This window comes from Chrysochloris asiatica, unplaced genomic scaffold (assembly GCF_000296735.1).
Source record: "Chrysochloris asiatica unplaced genomic scaffold, ChrAsi1.0 scaffold00005, whole genome shotgun sequence".
NCBI classification, from domain to species: domain Eukaryota; kingdom Metazoa; phylum Chordata; class Mammalia; order Afrosoricida; family Chrysochloridae; genus Chrysochloris; species Chrysochloris asiatica.
The window spans coordinates 6,158,653-6,165,182 of NW_006408523.1; the positions used below are offsets into that span (position 1 = coordinate 6,158,653).

The 6,530-nt window shown below is 41.7% G+C and overlaps 1 protein-coding gene across 1 annotated transcript in view; it reads right to left on the minus strand.

Moving 5' to 3' along the window:
- ATP8A2 (ATPase, aminophospholipid transporter, class I, type 8A, member 2) overlaps positions 1-6,530 on the minus strand; it is a 727,934-nt gene that overhangs the window by 347,245 nt on the left and 374,159 nt on the right. The window lies entirely within an intron of this gene.

Genomic DNA, 6,530 nt, shown 5'->3' on the forward strand with positions numbered 1-6,530 from the left:
ATATATATATATATATTTCTACTTCTTGTTGTTGCTAAGTAACATTGGTTCTGACTCATAGTGACCCTCTGCACAACAGAACAAAACACTGCCTGGTTCTGCACCATCCTCACATTGCATGTGCCACTGTGTCACTCTACCTCCTTGGGGGTCTTCCTCTTTTTCACTGACCATCCCTCCACTTTACCAAGTATGATGTCCTTCTCCAAGGACTGGTCCCTCCTGATAACATGACAGACAGTTAGTGTCTCAACTGCCTGGCTCCTAAGGAGCATTCTGTCTGTACTTCTGCCAACACAGATTGGTTTGTTTTTCTGGCAGCCCATATTCTTTCTTCTTTCAATATTCCTCTACAACATCCTAATTCAAATGCATCAATTCTTCTATGGTCTTCCTTTTTCGCTGTCCAGTTTTCCATGCAAATGAGGAGGCTGAAAATACCATTGACTTGGGTCAGGCACACCTTACACTTCAAACTGACAGCTTGGCTTCTGAACACTTTAAAGAGGGTTTGTGCAGCAGATCTACCGGATACTTCATTAAGCTTCTTGAGCGTTGATTATGGAGCCCAGCAAAAGGAAGTCTTGGATAACTTCAGTTGTTTCTTCATTTATTGTGATGTTGTTATTCATTGGTCCAGTGGTGAGGATTTTTGTTTTCTTTACACTGAGGTACAATCCATACTGAAGGCTATGGTCGTTGATTTTCATCAGTAAATATTTTAAGTTCTCTTCACTACCACCAAGCAAGGTTGTATCATCTGCATATGACAGGATGTGAAGGAGTCTTCCTTCAATCCTGATGCCATATATTTCTTCATACTATCCAGCCTTTTAAAATTATTGGCTCAATATACAGATTGAATGTGTAACACTGCAGGCTAATGTGCTGGACTGCAAGGTCAGTTTGAACTGTAAGGTCGGTGGATCAAGCTCACCAGTTACTCCTCGGAAATCCTGTCCAGGGTTGCTCTAGGTTAGAACTGACTGGACAGCACTTAATAACTACAACAAACACAGAATAAGTATGGTAAAGGTCTACAACGCTTGCATGGACCTTGCCTGGTATCCCCTTGTTCTGTTCTAACGACTGCTTCTTGGTCTATGTATAGGTCCCTCCTGTGCACAACTAAGTGTTCTGAAATACTCATTCTTTGTACACAGTCAAAGCCTGTGTGTACTTACTAAAGCACAGGTAAACATCTTTCTGATATGCACTGCTTTCAGCCAAGATCCACCTGACATCAGCAATGATATCCCTCATTGTCTTCTGTATCCTGATTGAATTTCTGGTAGTTCTCTGTTGATGCTGATTTTGAATTCTCTTCAGCAGAATTTTACTAGCATGTGATATTAACGCTACTGTTTGATGATTTCCACATTCTTTTTGATTTGGTTTCCTTTCTTTAGAATGGGCACAAATATGGATCTCTGCCAATCGTTTGGCCAAGCAGCTGTCTTGCAAATTTCTTGGCATAGATGAGTGAGCACCTCCAGTGCTGCATCAATTTATTGAAAGATTTCAATTTGTTTCCCATCAATTTACCATTCATTTGTTTTCACCAGTGCCTTCAGTGCAGCTTGGACTTCTTCCTGCAGTCCCACTGGCCCTTGATGGTGTCTACCTCCTGAAATGATTGAACATCGAACATCTGTATTTGGTACAGTGACTCTGTGTATTCCTTCCATCTTACTTTGATGGTTTCTATGTCATTCAATATTTTGCCCATAGACATTCTTTAGTATTGCAAGTCAAGACTTGAATTATTTTCTTCAGTTCTTTCAGCTTGAGCAATGCTGAGTGTGTTTTCTCTTTTGGTTCTAACTCCAGGTCTTAGCGCATTTCATTAGAATACTTTTCTTTGTTTTCTTCAGCAGTTCGCTGAAGCCTTCTGTTCAGATCTTTTACTTCATCATTTCTTCCAGATGCTTTAGCTTCTCTTTGTTCAAATCAAATATCAGAGTCTCTTTCTGACATTCATTTTAGTCTTTCTTTCCTTCCTTCCTTTATAAAGAGCTTTTGCTTTCTTCATGTATGATATTCTTGATGTCATTCTACAACACTTCCGGTCCTAGGTCCTCAGTGTTCATTGCATCAAATTTGTTTTTGAGACTAAATTCAGATGGGATAAACTCAACGTCATATCTGGGTTCTTGTGGAACTGCTTTACTTTTTTTCAGCTTCAATCTTAAATTACAAATGAGCAATTGATAGTTTATTCCAGTCAGCCCCTGGCCTTCCTTTGGCTGATGATACTGAGCTTCTCTATCCTCTCTTTCCACAAATACATCAATTTGAAGTCTGTATATTCCACCTGGTGAAGTTTATGTGTATGAAATAAAAAATATTTGCAATGACTAAGTCATTAGTCTTACAAAATTCTATCATGCAATCTCCATCAACATTTCTATTCCTAACGTCATATGTTCCAACTACAGATCCTTCTCTTTTTTCAACTTTCGCAGTAATACCAATGCATCTTGACTGCATGTGTGATCAATTTCAGTCTGACGAAACTGGTAGAATTCTTCCTTTTCTGCACCAATGGCTTTAGTAGTAGGTGTGTAATTTGAATAACAATAGTATTAACTGGTCTTCCTTTTTAGTGTATAGATACTGCCCTACCGCAGATAGCATTGTACCAAGATAGTTCTTGAAATGGTCTTCTTGATGGTAACAGTGATGCTATTTCTCTTCCATTTGTTTTTCCTAGCATCGTAAATCATATGACTGTCCAATTCAAAATGGCCAATAATAGTCCATTTCCGCTAACTCATGCTTAGGACATCGACTTTCATGTGCTCCATTCCATTTTTTTACTTCTTCCAATTTTCCTCGATTCATATCTTGTACATTATTTTTTATGTTTGCAGCTGTTTCTTCTCATTTAGAGCCATGCCACATCAGCAAATGAAGGTCCCAAGCTTTGGTCCATCTATGTCACTGAGGTCAAGTCTACTTTGATGGGACTCCTGGTATGGGGCTGTACACTCAGCACTGGACTGAGAACCACAGGTCAGAAGTTCAAACCCACCAGCTGCTCCTTGGAAACCCTATACAGGGTTGCTATGAGTTGGAACCTACCCTTTGGCACTTAACAACACCAACAACTCTGATGAGTCAACTCTTCCCCCCACCCCAATCCCTTTTTTAGTGCCTTCCAACCTGAGGGGCTCACCTTCAGGTCTGACATTAGACAATGTTCCTCTGCTATTCAGAAGGTTTTCAGTGTTTAACCATTCAGTGGTGGTCTCTCTCTCCTTTTTCCTACACTGTCTTAGTCTGCAAGTTCCATTGAAACCTATTCACCATGAGTGACCCTGCTGCTGTTGAAATATCAATGGCGTACCTTCCAGCTTCCTAACACCATGCAAGCTGACACACACAGCAAATCGGTGTTTCCCCCAATAATACTGTCCCCTATATGAAGATTGTTGCCGTTAAGTGTCATCAGCCAGTTCTGTTCATAGTTACCTTGTATATGGTTTCTGAGGAGCAGCTGATGAGTTTGAACTGCCCAAACTGCAGTTCAAACTCACCTTTCAGTGCTTATCCTACAGCACCGCACCCAGACTCCTATATGAAGATGTTGTTGTTGTTAAGTGCTGTTGAGTTGGTTCCACGTCACAGTGACCTTGTATAGGGTTTCCAAGAGTGGATAGTGAGTTTGAACTGCTGACCTTACTGTTCAAACCAACACTGCAGTTAAATGCTTCTCCTACAGCGCCACACCAGAACTCCAACTACAGGTGAAGATCTATGAACTCAAAAAACACAACCTCACTGGCATGCTTCCATTCTCAAACACTCTGGCTCCAACAGGCTCTTTTTGGGTTGTGGTTGTATTTTATCGACATATTTCTGACTCAGCAACCACATGCAATAGAGGAGAACCGACCCACAGGGTTTCCTTTCTCGCACAGAGCCCCTGGTAGGTTTGAGCCACTGACCTTTCAGTTAGCAGACAACCAGTTAAACACTGAGCCAACAAGACTCCTTTTAAGCTCGGTTCTGTTGTTTTTATTAAGTGGTGTGAAATGGGTTCCGACTCATAGTGACCTTGCCTAGGTTCCTAAGGCTGTAAATCTTTATGGGAGCAGAAAGCCTCATCTTTCTCCCATGGAGCAGATGGTAGATTTGAACTGCTGGCCTTGGGGTCAGGAGCCCAACTTATAAACCAGGATTCTACCAGGACTCTTTGTTGTTGTCAACTCCAGGAAGATCCATTCTTACATCCGCACTCCTTTGCTAAAATGCCCCTTTTAGCACCTGATAAAAAGTGTTGCATTCCTAGGAAATGAAATTAGCAGAAGAAACTCAGATGTTTTTAGCTTGTTTGATTAAAACCTAAGGACTAAGGTGTGCCTGACCCAAGTCATGGTATTTTCAATAACCTCATACGCATGCGGAAGTTGGACAATGAATAAAGAAGATGCATTTGAGTTATGGTGTTGGAGGAGACATTGAAAAGTACCATGGACTGCCAAAAGAGCAAAAAAAAAAACAAAGCTGTTTCGGAAAAAGTACTGACAAAGTGTTCCTTAGAAGCCAGGATGACCAGACTTCATCCCTCATACTTCAGACATATTATCAGGAGGGACCAGTAATTGGAGAAGGACATCATCCTTGGTAAAGTGGAGAGTCAGAGAAAAAGAGGAAGCCCCCCAATGAGATGGATTGGCACAGTGGCAGCAGCAACCGGCTCAAGTGTAACAATGATTGTGAGGATGGCACAGAATAGGGCAGTGTTTCATTCTGTTGTGCATGAAGTCACTTTGTTGGTATGGACTTGACAGCACCCAATAATAACAACAACAAAGAAAGAAAGAAGGAGGAAGGAAGGAAGGAAGGAAGGAAGGAAGGAAGGAAGGAAGGAAGGAAGGAAGGAAGGAAAGAAGGAAGGAAGGAAGAGAAAGAAAGAAAGAAATCTGTTAAAGCTCTCAGATATATAGTCAAGAGCCTGTATTTACTTAGACCGAGTACATGGACTATTCCCAGAGGCCTCGTGACATCATCCCAAGAGTGATGATGCTTGGGATCCACTGTCAGCCTCTGGAATCCAGCTTTCTGGAACCCAGTCAGAACATCAACACAGTTACCTGTACAGTTGACTTTAAACTTCAATTCCAGGTGGGCCCCCTCTTCACGGAGCCTACCACTTTTACATTGACACCAACTGGTGTGTAGCATGTCATAGAAACCGCAGGTAAGCCAGTGGGAAGGTGAATTCTAACCCACCGGCACCCTCACCAGGTCTCCACAATGCCAAAGCCAAATGCAGAGCACTAATGTTCTCCAATGAAGACCTTCCTTCCAAACACATAGTTCAACCATATCATCCCTGCAGTTTCCTTAGAAGGCACCCATGTTGTTGTTGTTGTTAAGTGTTGTCTAGTTGATTCTGACCCATAATAACCCTCTATAGGGTTTCCGAGGAGCAGCTGGTGAGCTTGAACCATCGACCTTGCAGTTCAAATGGCTTTGCAGTCTTGCGCATTAACCCACAGACCACACCAGGAGTCCAGAAGGCACCCATAGTCCTTTATTATCGGTAAGATGAGGGGACAGACGCTCTGAAAATATATGTAAGGTTTCTTCTTCTGAAATTATAATCATGTGTCCGAGAAAGAACAGTATTCCTCTATAAATACACTTTAACTTCCCAGAATTCTGTATGACAAGTGTTTCATTATAAAAAAGAGTGGCCTTCGGGATTTCTGATCAAGGTCACATAAGGATATAATTGAGCTAAGGTTGGAAGCACCATTTTGATTCCTGATCTTACCACTCCATCCTATCAAAATAACCAAACTCATTGCCTTTCAGCCAATTCTGACCCCTGGTGAGTCCACGCATTACACAGTAGAAATCCTCCACACAGTTTCTTTGGAAGGGAATCCTGGACCCACAGTGCATAAACACTGGGCTACTAACTACACCCATGAGCTGCTGTGAGGGAGAAAGATGGAGCAATCTGCTTCTGTGAAGACTCCAGCCTTGGAAACCCCATGAGGCAGTGCTATAGAGTTACTACGGTTCAGAATCACCTCATTCATAATGGTTTACTTGGCTTTGGGATCTTTAGAGAAGTAGATGATCAGGCTTTTCTTCCCTGGTGCATCTGAGTGAATTCAAATCATCCCACTTTAGGTTAAAAGTCCTAAAAGTGCGAGCATAAACCATTTGTACCTGTCAGTTCACTCTTGCTGTTGTTAAGTGTTATCAAGTTAACTCCAACTCATAGCTACTCTGTATAGGGTTTCCAAGGGAGTAGCTGGTGGATTTGACCCAGTGACTTTGTGGTTCAAAGTCCAGATCTTATCCTACAGCACCACACCAGGACTCCATCAGTCCACTACTGCTCCCTAATTATTAATAGCACTGTTATCATGAAGATGATCTCATAATTTCAACATATGGACCATGTGTATAAAAATGAAGTCTTTTCCTCCCCTCATGTCAGCCCTTTGCTTAAGGAAAGCACACCTTAAACAGGCTTATAAAAATATACACTGGCTACAATCTGATGA